Source organism: Pan troglodytes, chromosome 4, assembly GCF_028858775.2.
Source record: "Pan troglodytes isolate AG18354 chromosome 4, NHGRI_mPanTro3-v2.0_pri, whole genome shotgun sequence".
Lineage (NCBI taxonomy): Eukaryota > Metazoa > Chordata > Mammalia > Primates > Hominidae > Pan > Pan troglodytes.
Window position 1 is genome coordinate 72,137,196 of NC_072402.2, and position 17,354 is coordinate 72,154,549.

The window sequence follows — 17,354 nt, forward strand, 5'->3', positions numbered from 1 at the left end:
CTTTTTTTTCTTTTTAAAAGCTACAGTGATGTAACAAGAAAGGAGATTTGATTTTTCATATGAATAGCATGTTTGTTACTATAAGTTTTTCTGATGCCAAATTATTTTGACTATGTTTTTCTAGAAAATTATTGATTGTATGTTAAAAGAGCCATAAAATTTGCCTAAAGCAGATCTGTAGAAAGATTAACTTGTTTAACCAAAGAGAAGTGCCTATTGAAGACATCTAATTTGAGGGCTGAGAAATCAAATGTAGACTTTTTTCTCTCAATCCTGAATTAATGTAAAAGTGTCAGTTGTTAAGAACTCATAAATTTGTGAAATTTATGAGTGGCTGAAAGAACAGCATACACTTCTCAAAATTATCTTGCTATCTTAATGATATGTCTTAGTCTCTGATCATATCCCATCACTGCTGCAGGGATTTGAAAAAATACGAAGGCGGTACATTGCCTAAAATGTGATTTACTCTGAAACGAATTGAACTGTGTTCAACTTAAATTTCGATAGCAGTCAGTTCTTCCATGAGTATTTTACTTATGTATCTTAAACATTTTCCCTTGGCATTTTTTTCAGGGTGAGGTTACTCTCTTTGGAATTTGACAAAACATGTTTTTGCATTTGACTTTTTTCCTGTTTTTATGAGATGAGATTTGTACAAAAGGGTTAGAGGATCAAGTCTACCTTTTACAAATTTGAACAAGCACATTCACTTTTGGAGAGAAATACCTGAGATTTCTGTAGCTTTATGAAAAACCATATTTATCCGAAAGTGTTCAGTTCTGTCCAGGTAATTCCTAGATTTCTGTGTAATGGTTGCAGGGTGAGGGGGTGCTTGTTTGCTTTTAGAGGCTTGGGGGAATAATTTCCTTTGCAGAGCCAGTGTCAACGAGCTACCGTGTTAATTGTGGTGACATTTTAAGCGTGGGGCAGATGCTAACATCTCATTTTCCTTTCCATCCATAATAATGATAAAAGCTTTCCTAGAATTCATTTCAAGGGTCACTCTTGGGAGCTTCCTTTTTTTTAATTAAATTTTTTTTTTATTATTATTTGTAGAGACGAGGTCTCACTATGTTGCCAAGGCTGATCTTAAACTTGTAGACTCAAACTATCCTCCCACTTTGCCCTCCCAAAATGTTGGGACTACAGGCATAAGCTACTGCACCTGACATGGGGAACTTCCTTTTCATACAGCCCTTTCCTTAAGAAAGTGCTCTATGACAGTGGTGGCCCCACCACTCTGCCTTAGAATAGCAGTCATGTATTGAGCCCTGAATCAGCAAACCTGGGAATGTAGACAACCAGGACTCTAGACACCTGTCCAAAATGATTTGCAGAGCTAAGCCAAGCAGAGCTTTACTCCTTCTTTCCCTTCTCCTATTTCTTTTTTCTCTCTTTCCATTCTTTCCTTCATTTCTCACTGTTTACCAACTTCAGTAGCTAACATGATTAAGCACTCACCACGTACCAGGCAATGTGAAAAGGCTTTTAGTGAATTTCTCCGCCTGTTTTACAAATGAGGATACTGAGATGGAGAGAAGTTAAGTAATTTTTCTAAGGTCACAAACTCATAAGTGCTATGGCAGAGTGTGTATGTTACTGACCACTGAGTTATACTGTCCCATTCCTAAACTCCTCACCCCATTCCTTAAAACACGAAAGAACAAAAGCCACCCCATTTCAATAAAGGAATAAAGGTGAAACTTCCCTGAATAATAATGGTATATTCAGTCTAGCCACCTACCGCCCATCCCTGTGCCCTCAGGAAGCGGGTACCAGAAACAGGAAGCAGAAAATGTTTCACAGTATTTCTGATTTAATCTTATAGCTACTTATTTTAATTTTCTATTTCATGTGGGGTTAACTTACCATTGCAGCAACTGCCAAGGGGATTGGTAATAATTTCTATGACGTTTAAATGTTTAAATATTTCCTTGTGAAGCCTTGGCTTATTCTGTTCCCAAACACATGCGGAAATCAACTTTCCTGCTTAGGTTGAGCCTGTACATAGTGATGAAGTGAACAGTTGTGTCAATATCATGAAAAAACACGGAACAAGTGCAAACTATCTGCCAAGGATTGTACTAAGCCCTTAATATTTATCTTAGTTAAGCCTATGGTAAACCTCCACGCATGATTGTTCCATTTTGCAGAGGAATGAACTGGGCTTTTGAAAGAAGGAAGGAGGACAAGAGAGTGGTTGCCTAACTACCCAGCTACAGGGAGGTGGTCTAGTGTGATGAGTGGAAGATCAGGCAAAGTAACTTCCTGAAGGTCCCCTTTCCTTATGCTGTCAGTTTTTATTGGTGTAATCTAACTTCCCAGTTCTGTCAACAGATGTCACTGCCAGGATCACCTCTAATAGCCCAAATCTCTGCTCTCTTTTTATCACTAAACAGCTCACACATGCTTATTCATGGTTTCAGCACTAACAGGCAGTAGTATATATACTATGAGACTTTTTTAGGCTCCATAAGAACACGAGCTTTATCATCTATTGCTCTATCAGGATGTAAAGTCAGTAAGAAAATCTGCATTCTTTCGGTGCTTTTTTTTTTTTTTTTGTGGGAGATGGGGTGGAAATGGCTATGGGAGAGAAAGTTTTAACTCAGGGATGACAAATGGGGATAGGGAGCAATACATCATCTGCCCCTCTCCTTCTTCCTAAACACATTGTAGGTATTGCTGATCAACAACCCCACTGCTTCCTCTGAGGGCCCCACTACCCATCTACTGATGCATAAGAAGTGAAACGTCTTTTCCATCTTTAGCATAGATGTGTACAGAATTCATTCTAAGAGACCCTAATAAATAGTGGTTTTGCAAATGTGTGATGGTTGTATGTATGAGAACTTCTTTGCCTATGCAACTAAGGATGAGCCCTGAAGATCTTTAGTCAAAGTTTGCTTTGGAAGGCAAACTTGGTGCCAAGAGAATATGAAAGTGGCATAGATGCAAGTGATTATTATCATTAAATATGTAACTATGAAAATAACCTCACCTAGGATACAAGATCCTGCAAGGCATATTCACCTATAAAAGATGCCTTTTTAATAAGCATGTCTAGAATCTATCTAACAGTGTAATCAATGCCTTTACACAAAGTGCCCACATTTGTCATTTGGAAGCAGCAGGACACAAACTGAAGAGGGCAGGAACCATGTGCATTTGGGTCAAACTGTGACATTGAAGTCTGAAGGTTTTCAGCTATTAGAAACTAACTAAATCTTCTAAATACTGCAATAAAATTTTGGAAGCCAAATGGAGAGTAAATTATTTTTAAAAAAGATGAATTGCAATTATTAAAACTTAACTCTATTCAGTAGACACTCTATGATGTTTAAATATACACAGAAATGAATATTTGAAAAATGGAATCATTTAAAACTTATGGCATAGAAGTTTGCTACATAATAGAGCTCTTTGGGAAATATTCTGCTGAAGGATCAGACATTTATTATTTCTATTTTTTCTTTTGTTTTTGATGCACATGTATTTTAATAGTTCTCATGTATTAAGTAGAATACACATTTTAAATTACATTTATACAAGTTAACTCTTGTTTACCTCCTGTACTAAAAGACTATGCTGTTTATTTCCTCATTATAAATGCAGTGCAGTGCACAATTGACTCTATAACCAGAGAGGAGAGAAAACTCTATTTTTTTAAACTTTTAGGTTGAAGGGTACATGCATAGGTTTGTTATATAGGTAAACTCGTGTCACGGGGTCTTGTTTTACAGATTATTTCGGCACCTAGGTACTAAGCCTAGTACCTAATAGTTGTTTTTTCTGTTCCTCTGACTATTTCAGAGAATCAAGCTTACTCAGGTTATTCTGTTGCAGTGCATTAGTGTCAAATGTGGATATTTGTAAGAGCTGAACAACTCCCCAAATATCTAACTGACCCCATGGATTGGTGAGGAATCTCAGAAGAACACAACTTTTTAATTAATAAGTATTTGTGAATTAGAGAATAAAAAGCATTTCTAAGAATAAAAATCTGCTCTAAAATTTGATAATTTTTGTAAGGTGTAGAAAAGAATATATTGAAACTTTGGTTGCTGGAAAAAAAAGTATTTAAGAGTAGCATACTTGAGATGGTCTGTAAATTGGTGTATGGCCGGATGATAAAACACTTTGTCCTTAACACATCACTATTCTTCCTCCCTTATTAGTGTACTACTGTACTTAGTTTCACTAACATGAATACTGAATCAAGAGTATTACAGCATTTCTTTGCCTTGAATCTTAGTTCTTAATTTTAACTAAAAGTGCACTAGACAGAAATATTCATATATTTTGGCTTTAAAGCATTAGTTTGTTAACTATGAGATGTTTTTCCTGTGATAACACAAATATACTTAAAGATAGAAATGCAATAAATATCCTTTTCAGTTTTTTATATCAAAACATTGAAGAAAGAGAAGAGAGAAAGGGAGAAAGAAAAGGGAAAGGAGGAAGGGAAGGGAGAAAGGAAAGGAAGAGAGAGGGAGAAAGAGAGAAAAAGAGAGAAAGAAAGAGGAAACTAATGGGTTGTAAATGGGTGAGTAATACATTTTCTCCCAGTCACACCCACAGATTAAATGTGATATTATGGGCATGTCACTCTTGAAGTTCCACCTAGGAGTTTAGAAGTCCCCAAGACAACAAAAACAAACATGAATGGAAAGCCTTACTAATGTAGGCTATCTGGATGACTTATTAAAATTTATTTGTATTATTTTAGAATTCCCAAGTTTAATGCAGATGTTTCATTCTGAACAAGGTGTGTCACTTTTCTCCAAGAGGCTGACACTTTAAAAATGACAAGAGGAAATATTATGCTTTTCTACTCATTTTTTTTTCTACCATAAAATATTCTGAATATGCTAATAGGGATATAGTGTAAATTATTATACACAGTATCTACTTATATCATTTATGGGGTCAAAAAGAAAAACAAAATCTCTGAAAATTAATACAGCTTAGAACGTGTTATCTATACTAATACTGTCTAGAAAAAAAGGTTTCATGGTCAAATAAATCTTTTAAGTGCTATACCTGTTAGAAGAATCTCATTGCACAATGTTGTGAAACACCCTGTGTTTCACACTAGGGAACATTTTTTTCATGCCCTACCTCTGATTTTTTAAATAACCAGAGAAATATTCTGGGTTGTGCTGGCTCACGCCTGTACACCTGTAATCCCAACACTTTGGGAGGCCAAGGTGGGAGGATCTCTTGAAGTCAGGAGTTTGAGATTAGCTTGGGCCACAAAGCAAGACCCTATTTCTACAAAAAGTAAAAGAAAAATTAGCCCGGTATGGTGGCATGCGCTTGTAGTCTCAGCTACTTGGGAGGCTGAGGCAGGAGGATCACTTGAGCCCAGCAGTTTGAGGCTGCAGTGAGCTATGATTGCAACACTGCGCTCCAGACTAGGCGACAGAGCAAGACCTTGTTTCTAAACAAACAGACAAACAAACAAAAAATGTAGCATTCCCCAGATTTATTTGATCAAGCACTCTTTCATCAATAACACCCATTAACATGAAACAGATTAGAATTCCTTGAAACACCTGGAGAGAATCTTTTCAAATACAGCAAAGGATGGTTTACTTTTCTGAGGAGTGGTTCAAATGCAAACACTGTAACTTCAATAGATACATATTTGTCTTAATGTGTTAGAAAAATACACATTTCATGTATCATTTTATTAATATTGTTGCTTAGGATGAAGCTAACTTTATGTAAAGAAGTATATAGATTTAAAAAATATATAAAGTGAGTAATAGTAGAGATATATGAATATGACAGAATTATAAGCTGGAAGGTGAATGTCTGAAGGTTGGAAAACGCTGACTTAGTCTATAAATATAAATTCAATACAGTGTGCTTAAATGGGTGCAGTCATTTGGATACATATATTCAGACTGGTCTTCAGGAAACTTGGGGAAGAGGAGTGCTTAGTTAGCTCTCTGGTTCTGCCTTAAAATAATTTTGTGAGCTAGGAAGGGAAGCCTGTTCTAGACCTCAGTTTCCTTGTCTGTAAATAAGGAGAGTTGGATTGGAGCATATGTTGAATTCAGCTCAACAACTTTGATGTAAGTGGAATGTTACAGTGGTGATATGATCTGCTCATCCATCGCAGGCTGTCACATTGACAGCTGCGGCAGAACCCTTCATTTCATGGCCTATCATTCATTATTTGGGGTTCCTGATTAATCCTTTCTCTTTTGCAGGAACTTTTCTCAAAGTAGCTGAACCAGATTCCTGAATTTTAGCTATCTTTGTATGACCGGAGCACCATGCACAGTTCCATCTCCAGAGAATTCCCTAAGTGACAACTGGCCAAAAGATGAGACTATCTGGAGGGCAAGGCTTCCTTTGCACACCCCATCCCCAAAGTTTGTTTTGTTGTTTTGGAGAATTCACATCCATGTAATATAATTTTGAGTATTGCAATTTGGTCTTGCTTTAAATATTTAAAAATATAACTCTTAAAATCATTTTCCCTAGTGTGTGTTTTTTGTTTGTTTGTTTGAGTGGTTCTTGATTGTATTATGAAGGGGATCCTGTGATCTACTGCATTTTCTTTTCTTTTTTGAGACATAGTCTCGTTCTGTTGCCCAGGCTGGAGTGCAGTGGTGCAGTCTCGGCTCACTGCAACCTCTGCCTCCCAGGTTCAAGTGATTCTCAGCCTCCCAAGTAGCTGGGATTACAGGCATGTGCCACCGTGCCTGGCTAATTTTTTATTTTTTTTAGTAGAGACGAGGTTTTCCCATGTTGCTCAGGCTGGTCTCAAACCCCTGGCCTCAAGTGACCTGCCTGCCTTGGCCTCCCAAAGTGCTGGGATTATAGGCATAAGCCACTTCGCCTGGCTACCTATTACATTTTCTAACTGCTTATTGTTGGGGTAATATAATGTAATGGTTATGTGCAAAGACTGCCAAACTCTGTCACTTGCTAGCTGTGTGGCATTACACAAGTAATTTAACCTCTCTGTTTCTTAGGAGTTTTTAAATTTAAAAGTCAGTATAATAATACCAGCTTCCCCCAGGAGTTAATACATGAAAAGCACCTTATTCAGTGCCTGGTACATAGCCCTCAAAAACTGTTAGCTGTCATCTCTTTTGGCATCTAGGACAGTTCTTGGTCAGATTACTAAACTCTTGTTAGTGTTCGTATATTGTCAGTTGATTGTGTTGAATGTTCTAGGTACACAATTATAAAAAAAGAATATCAGTTTAAGTGGGTCCTTTCTTTTGTTTTTATGAGAGGAATTCTCGACTGGGATCCTTAGCACAACGTTAAGTCATAGTTGAAATGAGTGTCTTTGTATGACTATTCCAACCTCCTTTTACAAGATCTGTGTGCTATAATTTATAACTAATTTAGTGCCCTAGTTTTTTTTTTATTATTATTATACTTTAAGTTTTAGGGTACATGTGCACAATGTGCCGGTTAGTTACATATGTATACATGTGCCATGCTGGTGTGCTGCACCCATTAACTTGTCATTTAGCATTAGGTATATCTCCTAATGCTATCCTTCCCCCATCCCCGCACCCCACAACAGTCCCCAGAGTGTGATGTTCCCCTTCCTGTGTCCATGTGTTCTCATTGTTCAATTCCCATCTATGAGTGAGAACATGCGGTGTTTGGTTTTTTGTCCTTGCGATAGTTTACTGAGAATGATGATTTCCAATTTCATCCATGTCCCTACGAAGGACATGAACTCATCATTTTTTATGGCTGCATAGTATTCCATGGTGTATATGTGCCACATTTTCTTAATCCAGTCTATCATTGTTGGACATTTGGGTTGGTTCCAAGTCTTTGCTATTGTGAATAGTGCCGCAATAAACATACGTGTGCATGTGTCTTTATAGCAGCATGATTTATAGTCCTTTGGGTATATACCCAGTAATGGGATGGCTGGGTCAAATGGTATTTCTAGTTCTAGATCCCTGAGGAATCGCCACACTGACTTCCACAATGGTTGAACTAGTTTACAGTCCCACCAACAGTGTAAAAGTGTTCCTATTTCTCCACATCCTCTCCAGCACCTGTTGTTTCCTGACTTTTTAATGATTGCCATTCTAACTGGTGTGAGATTGTATCTCATTGTGGTTTTGATTTGCATTTCTCTGATGGCCAGTGATGATGAGCATTTTTTCATGTGTCCTTTGGCTGCATAAATGTCTTCTTTTGAGAAATGTCTGTTCATATCCTTTGCCCACTTTTTGATGGGGTTGTTTGTTTTTTTCTTGTAAATTTGTTTGAGTTCATTGTAGATTCTGGATATTAGCCCTTTGTCAGATGAGTAGATTGCGAAAATGTTCTCCCATTTTGTAGGTTGCCTGTTCACTCTGATGATAGTTTCTTTTGCTGTGCGGAAGCTCTTTAGTTTAATTAGATCCCATTTGTCAATTTTGTCTTTTGTGGCCATTGCTTTTGGTGTTTTAGACATGAAGTCCAAGCTGATAAGCAACTTCAGCAAAGTCTCAGGATACAAAATCAATGTACAAAAATTACAAGCATTCTTATACACCAATAACAGACAAACAGAGAGCCAAATCATGAGTGAACTCCCATTCGCAATTGCTTCAAAGAGAATAAAGTACTTAGGAATCCAACTTACAAGGGACGTGAAGGACCTCTTCAAGGAGAACTACAAACCACTGCTCAATGAAATAGAAGAGGATACAAACAAATGGAAGAACATTCCATGCTCATGTAGGAAGAATCAAGATCGTGAAAATGGCCATACTACTCAAGGTAATTTATAGATTCAATGCCATCCCCATCAAGCTACCAATGACTTTCTTCACAGAATTGGAAAAAACTACTTTAAAGTTCATATGGAACCAAAAAAGAGCCCGCATCGCCAAGTCAATCCTAAGCCAAAAGAACAAAGCTGGAGGCATCACGCTACCTGACTTCAAACTATACTACAAGGCTACAGTAACCAAAACAGCATGGTACTGGTGCCAAAACAGAGATACAGATCAATGGAACAGAACAGAGCCCTCGGAAATAACGCCGCATATCTACAACTATCTGATCTTTGACAAACCTGACAAAAACAAGCAATGGGGAAAGGATTCCCTATTTAATAAATGGTGTTGGGAAAACTGGCTAGCCATATGTAGAAAGCCGAAACTGGATCCCTTCCTTACACCTTATACAAAAATTAATTCAAGATGGATTAAAGACTTAAATGTTAGACCTAAAACCATAAAAACCCTAGAAGAAAACCTAGGCACTACTGTTCAGGACATAGGCATAGTGCCCTAGTTTTTATTTTTATTTTTATTTTACTTTTCTTTAAGTTCTGGGATACATGTGCAGAATGTGCAGGTTTGTTACATAGGTATACATGTGCCATTGTGGTTTGCTGCACCTATCAACCCATCATCTAGGTTTTAAGCCCCGCATGCATTTGGTATTTGTCCTAATGCTCTCCTTCCCCTTGCCACCCCCGACCCCCAACAGGCCCTGGTGTGTGATGTTCCCTTCCCTGTGTCCATGTGTTGTCATTGTTCAACTCCCACTTATGAGTGAGAACATGTGGTATTTGGTTTTCTGTTCCTGTGTTAGTTTGCTGAGAATGATGGCCTCCAGCTCCATCCATGTCCCTGCAAAAGACATGAACGCATCCTTTTTTATGGGGGCATAGTATTCCATGGTGTATTTGTGCCACATTTTCTTTACCCAGTTTATCCATTGATGGTGCCCCAGTTTTTTACTCACAATTATGATATGACCATTTTTCATTCCAATTTTACTGTATATGCTGCTGCAGCAAGCATGACATGAGCATTTTTCATGTTGACAAACTTTTAGTAAACATTAATTGTTCTGAATTTTACCAAAACTTATATATTATAAAATATATATTCACACATGTTAGTATATAAAATATATATATAGTTTAAATAATCATAATAATAGGAATACCTGTGTATGCACTGCTCAGCTTAAATAGAATATTACTACATATGTGGGAGTGCGTTTGTGCTCTTCCCCAGATGCATAGAGAATTTTTGTATCAATCATTTCTTTGCTTTGCTTTTTAGCTTTACCATCAATGTATACAAATTATGATATTGATATACTACAACCCACTTAATAATTACCCTATTGTGATTATTTAGGTGGGTTTATGTTTTTTGATGTTGGGAATAGGACTTTCCCATAGTGAAGATTATTTCTTTGAGATAGATTCTGAGAACAAAATTACTAGGTCAACAGTTATGACTGTTTTCAGAGCTTTGGACAGCTATTGATTGTCAAACTGCCTTCCAAAAGGCTTATATCAGTTTATATTTTCCAAAAGCAGTGCATCTGAGAATGTCCATTTCAGTTCAGCGTCATCAACACTGAGGGTTATTAACTTGAAAGGCAAGAAGTGTCATGCTAAAATATTTTAGTATAACTGCTAATAAGTTTGAATTTTTAAAAGACCAATTATATTTTTTGAAGGATCCTATGCATTCAGAAATGTTCACCTATCACAAGTGTTTAGCTTAAGAAATTTTCACAGATAGAACACAGCTTCATAGCTAACATTTAGATCAAGAAACAGAACATTACCCGTACACCAAAGCTGTCCTTGTGCTTCATTTCAAAGACCATTTTTAAAAAACTGTATGGCTAAAACCTCTGGAGGAAGAAAATTGACTTTGCTTTGACCAATGTAGTTTTAACAGTCAGCAGTAAGTTTTCTGATTATGAAGGTTTGAAGATTTGGAAAGGTTCATATGTATTTAAGATGGTTACTCTCCTCGCAAAGTAGGATAGTGAATTTATAATTCTGGCCCCCAATCTCCCTTTCTTTTAAAATAGTTTGATGTCTGAGGCCAGGCAGAGTGGCTCACACCTGTAATCCAAGCACTTTGGGTGGCTGCCTAAGACCAGCCTAAACAACAAAGAGAAACCTCATTTTTACAAAGAATAAAAAATCTAGCTGGGTGCAGTGATGCACGCCTGTAGTCCCAGCTACTCAGGAGCCTGGGGCCAGAATTGCTTGAGCCCATGAGGTCACAATTGTAGTGAGCCATGATTACACTCCAGCCTGGATGACAGAGTACACAGGGAGTGAGACTCTGTCTCAAAAAAAAAAAAAAAAAAAGAGAGAAGGAAAAGTTTGATGTTATTTGTCCTATCAAACCACAACCTTGCATTTACTCAGAGTTCTTATGCAAGCCATAATAGTGTATCTCTAGTGCAGGTTCTTAAATTCTAGTGAATAAAAATAGGGATTACTTCTTTGCTTATTTAAAACACAGGTTCAGGGGTCCCATGTAAGACTTATTGAGTCAGCATTTGCAGTGTCAGAAGCACCTCAGGTGATGCAGATGCCTGCTAATGGTCTCTAGACCACACCTTGAGGAATGTTGCTGTAGAGGATAAATGCTTCTTGAAGAGAAACATTCTGAGAACCTTGGTAATCGAAGCAGTTACCTAAGAAAATTCTTCTATATGGCATGACCTCAATTTTAAAAATAATGCTGTTGGCTGGGCTCATGCCTATAATCCCAGCACTTTGGGAGGCTGAGGCAAGCGGATCATGAGGTCAAGAGATCGACACCATCCTGGCCAACATGGTGAAGCCCCGTCTCTACTACTGGGCGTGGTGGCGTACACCTGTAGTCCCATCTACTCAGGAGGCTGAGGCAAGAGAATCGCTTGAACCCGGGAGGTGGAGGTTGCAGTGAGCTGAGATTGCGCTACTATACTCCAGCCTGGCAACAGAGTAAGACTCCATCTCAAAAAAAAAAAAAAAAAAAAAAAAAAAAAAAAAAAAAAACGCTGTCAAAGAAATGTATGTTTAGTTCTTTATTCCATTCTAGGCTTTCCTACTATAAACATAGACATGTGGTATTTAACATCGGGCTGGTATAGTTTGTGTAATCAGAACAGGAAATATTTAGCTTAAAACATACCCCTTGATTGCAGCATGTTTGAAACTGACCTGGTACAATGGGTCTAGCTTTTCAAAGGATAACTCTTAGCTCAGCTATATAAGTGGGTCACTTTATAAAAGGCTTATAATTCAAATTTTTGTCAAAAGTTCAAAACTTACCTTTCTATTTTGTTTCTCTATACATTAACAATAGAGTTCATATGTTGGAGAGTCATTTTAGAAAAAGCAGAATGATTATTAAGTAGTCAAATATTAGATAATAACCCACAGAAAAATTTTTAGGGAGTCTGGCTTTTGCTTTGAATGATCTTAATTAGAGGTTTTGCTTGTTCTGTTTGGGCTCGATAGATTAAAAGTTGGTTGATTCTGCCCCATCAATATTGCTTGCATCCATCCACCTCTCTCCATCTCTACCTCTCACAGCCATTCCACCTTCTTCTTGCTCCTGGTCTACAGCCAGTGGCTCCCTTCTCTACTCTTGCCCCCTTCCAGTCAGTTCACCATATGACATTCAGAATGGTCATTTTAATAGAATAAGTTGAACCTCATTATTCTTCTGTTTAAAAGTTTCAGAGGCTTCCCTCAGCTAAAATATACTCATTATTACCCACCAAGTTCCTGCATTGATCTACTTCTGGCCTCCTTTCCAACCTCAACTCAACCAGCTCCCTCTTGTCCATCACACTCAAGTCACTGCCCCTGCCCTCCCTTAGTTCTTTGACTCGTGCAAGTCCTTCCATAACTCCTGGGCTTTGTGCAAGCTGTTCCCTTTGCCTGGAAGTCTCTTCCCACAATTTGCACCTGGCTAAATCCTGTCTCTCATTTAGAGCTATGCTTAAATGCCACATCCTTAGAGAGATCCTTCAAATCTAACTTATGTCTCTCCTGTTTTTCTCCTCATGGGCATATGCTTCTCTCTCAGCACTTATCTCAGTCTGTAAATGTGGATCCATGTGCTTATTGGTTTAATTTCTGCCTTTCCCACCAGTCTGGTTGAGTGAAGAGATTATGGCTGCGTGGTTCATCACTATATCCCCAGTGTCTAGCATAGCACATGGTACTGACTGAATAAAAGAAATATTTGTAATTACCCAGTGTATAAGTTATCCATTGCTGTATAATGAATTAATGCAATGTATTAGTCCGTTCTCACAGTGCTATAAATAACTACCGGAAACTGGATAATTTATAAAGAAAAGAGGTTTAATTGGCTCACAGTTCCACAGGCTGCACAGGAAGCATGACTGGGAAGACCTCAGGAAACTTTCAATCCTGGCGGAAAGGGAAGCAGGCACATCTTACATGACCAGAGCAGGAGGAAGAGAGAGAAGGGTGAGGTGCTACACACTTTTAAACAACCAGATCTTATGAGAACTCACTCCCTATCAGGAGAACAGCAAGGGGGAAATCCGCCCTCTTGATTCAATCACCTCCTACCAGGCTCCTCCTGGGGGATTACACTGGGGATTACAATTCCACATGAGATTTGAGTGGGGACACAAATCCGAACCATATCATGCACAAACTTAGACATTTACTTGAAACAACCAACAGTTTTTATCTTGTAGTTCCAGTGAGACAAGACTTTGAAGTGGCTTGTCTGGGTGGTTCTGGTTCAGGGTTTCTTATTAAGTGACAGTAAAGATGTCAGCCAGGGCTGCCATCATTTTACCATTGAGTGGGGTTGATGTATCTGTTTCCAAGAGGGCTCACTCACAAGCCTGTTTGCTGGAGGCCTCAGTTCCGTACCACTTGGACTCCTCCACAGGGCTTCTTACATCATGGCAGCTGGTATCTCCCAGAACGCCTGACCAAATGAGACTGAGAGAGTAAGGAGGAGTCCACAATACTCTTTATGTCCCACTTTCAGATATCACACCTTGTCAATTTAACAACATCCTATTTGTTAAAAACAAATCATCAAGCAATGCCACACTTAAAGGGAGAGGGAATTGGCTCCATCTTTTGAAAGGAGGACTATCAAAGAATTTGTGGACATGTTTGAAAACCACCACAGTTCTTCCTCTGACCACAAATTATTTATATTACCTTGACATGAAAAATACCATAAACTCTTCCTACTGCTCCCCCTCCCCCAAACTCACATCCATTTACATTATCAGCTCAAAATCCAGAATGTTGGCTTCAAAATCAGGTCCAAGTGTGGATGAGGCTCTTTGGCTGTAGTGCCTTAAGTATAGCTTTACTACACCATTCCTGTCAATCTAAAGACATATTAAGTGAAGAAACAGGTTATCTACTCCTCCATAGGCAACCTATAATGGTGGGTAAGCCTGGCGTGACCATGGTAGACAATCTTATTTAAAAAGACTTTTAAAAGGAAAAATGGAAGATAGAGAGAAGCAATCAGTCCATAGTAATTCTTTTCTTATTATTTCACTAGCTTTAGTGGTACAAGTGGTTTTCGGTTACATAGATAAATGTATAGTAGTAAAGTCTAGGATTTTAGTGCATCCATCATCCGGGTAGAGTACATTGTACCTAATAGGTAGTGTTTCATCCTGCATCCCCCTCCCGTCGTCCTCCTTTCCGAGTCTCCAATGTCCATTATACAAGCCTGCATGTCTTTGTGTACCCATAGCTTAGTTTCTACTTATAAGTGAGAACACGCAGTATTTGGTTTTTGATTCTTGAGTTAATTTGCTTAGAATAATGACCTCTGGTTCCACCCAAGTTGCTGCAAGACATTATTTTTTTCTTTATTATGACTCAGTAGTATTCCATGGTGTATCTATACCACATTTTCTTTATCCACTCATCAGTTTATGGACACTTAGCTTGATTCCATATCTTTGCTTTGTGAATTGTGCTGCAATAAACATCCACATACAGGTGCCTTTTTGATATAGTGACTTCTTTTCTCTTGAGTAGATATCCAGTCATGGGATTACTGGATTGAATGGAAGATCTATTTTGAGTTCCTTGAGAAATCTCCACACTGTTTTCCATAGAGGTTGTATTAATTTATATTCCCAGGAGCAGACTGTAAGCATTAATTATTTTTACCACATCCACACCAACATCTATTATTTTTGACTTTTTAATAATGGCCATTCTGGCTAGGGTAAGATGTTGTCTCATTGTGGTTTTAGTTTGCATTTCCTTGATGATTAGTAATGTTGAGCATTTTCTTGTATGTTTTTTGGCCATTTCTGTATCTTTAGAGATAATATCTTTTTTTTTTAACTTGACTTATAATTTTATTCTTGAAAAATTATCACTATCAAAAAGGTCATTTGTATCAGTACAGAAAATTTTCCTAATTGTATGTTTCATTTTTATACAAGTGGGAGTATGTGACCCACATTTTCAGTACTCTCCTTTGTAATTTAATTAGCAATATATCTTAAGTACTTCATCCTACAATAATAGTGTAGAGACCTTTAGAGTCTATATTGGTAATCAATAATTTAATTAGTCCTCTTTTGAAAGACATTTGTGTTAATTATATTATGTGTGTGTATCTTTTGAGAAATGACTATTCATATCCTTTGTCCACTTTTTAATGGGATTTGTTTTTCTTGCTGATTTGTTTGAGTTCCTTGTAGATTCTGGATATTAATCCTTTGTCAGATGCATTACTTGCAAATATTTTCTCCCATTCTACAGGTTGTCCATTTACTCTGCAGATTATTTCTTTTGCTATGCAGAAGCTTTTTCATTTAATTAGGTCTCAGTGTTTATTTTTGTTTTTGTTGCATTTGCTTTTGGGATCTTAGTCATAAATTCTTTAGCTAGGCCAATGTCCAGAGAGTTTTTCCTAGGTTTTCTTCTAGAATTTTTATGGTTTCAGGTCTTAGATTTAAGTCTTTAATACATCTTGAGTTAATTTTCATATTTGGTGAGATATAGAGATCCAGTTTCATTCTTCTACATGTGGCTTGCCAGTTTTCCCAGCACCATTTACTGAATAGGGTGTCCTTTCCCCCATTTGTGTTTCTGTATGCTTTGTCAAAAATCAATTCATTGTAAACATTTGGCTTTATTTCTGGGTTCTCTATTCTGTTCCATTGGTCTATGTGCTTACTTTTATACCAGTACCATGCTATTTTGGTTACTATAGTCTTGTATTACAATTTGAAGTCAGATAATGTGATGTCTCCAGATTTGTTCCTTTTGGTTAGTATTGCTTTAGCTGTGTGGGCTGTTTTTTGGTTCCATATGAATTTTAGGATTGTTGTTTCTAGTTCTGTGAAAAATGATGTGGTATTTTGATGGGAATTGCATTGAATCTGTAGATTGCTTTGGGCAGTATGGTCATTTTCACGACATTGATTCATGCAATCTATGAACATGGGATGTATTTCCATTTGTTTGTAACAGCTATGATTTCTTTCGGTATTGTTTTGTAGTTCTCCTTGTAGAGATCTTTCACCTCTTTGGTTAAGTATATTCCTAGCTATTTTATTTATTTATTTATTTATTTATTTATTTATTTATTCATTTATTTATCAGCCATGGTAAAATAAATTGAGTTCTTAATTTGATTCTCAGCTTGGTCATTTTTGTTGTATAGCAGTGCTACTGATTTGTGTACATTGATTTTGTAACCTGAGACTTTACTGAATTAATTCATCAGATATAGGAGTCTTTTGAGGCAGTCTTTAGGTTTTTCTAGGTATGAGATCATATCGTCAGCAAACAGTGATAGTTTGACTTCCTGTTTTCCAATTTGGTTGCCCTTTCTTTCTTTCTTTTGTCTGATTCCTCTGGCTAAGACTTACAGTAAGTACTGTGTTGAATGGGCATACTTGTCTTGTTCCAGTTCTCAAGGGGAATGCTTTCAACTTTTCCCCATTCAGCATGATGCTGGCCGTGGTGTTGTCATATATGGCTTTTTTTTTTTTTTTGAGATAAGTCCTTCTATGCTTAGCTTGTTGAGAGTTTTTATCATAAAGGAATGCTGTTTTTTTTAAAAAATTTATTCCTTTCAACATGTATGAAACCAAGCATCCCTGGCTGCTACAGCAGATAGCAGACAGGTATAGTTAAGAAAAAAACTTTATTTTAAGCAGGGGGAATGACAACACAGCACTTAACAGCTATATTCTAGTCTGAATCCTGCGTGGGATGCTGGATTTTATCAGATGCTTTTTCTGTGTCTATTGAGATGATCATATGATTTTTACTTTAATTCTCTTGATGTGATGAAACATATTTATTGACTTGCATATGTTGAAACATCCCTGCATCCCTGAGATGAAACTCACTTGATCACGATGAATTTTTTTTTTATGTGCTGTTAGATTCAGTTTGCTAGTATTTTGTTGAGAATTTTTGTATCTATATTTATCATGTGCTTTCCTGGCTCTGGCATCAGGGTAATACTGGCTTCATAGAATGAGTTAGGGAGGATTCCCTCTCCTTCTCAATCTTTTGGAATAGTGTCAGTAGAACTGGTACCAATTCTTTGAATGTT

At 37.4% G+C, this 17,354-nt stretch overlaps 1 non-coding gene across 1 annotated transcript; it reads right to left on the reverse strand.

Annotated features, from left to right (window-relative positions):
- Positions 1–16,870: 16,870 nt before the first annotated feature.
- LOC112209332 (small nucleolar RNA SNORA63) lies at positions 16,871–17,002 on the reverse strand. The gene has a single exon (XR_002944073.1). It is a non-coding gene; the product is annotated as a small nucleolar RNA SNORA63 (small nucleolar RNA).
- Between the last annotated feature and the right edge of the window lie 352 nt (positions 17,003–17,354).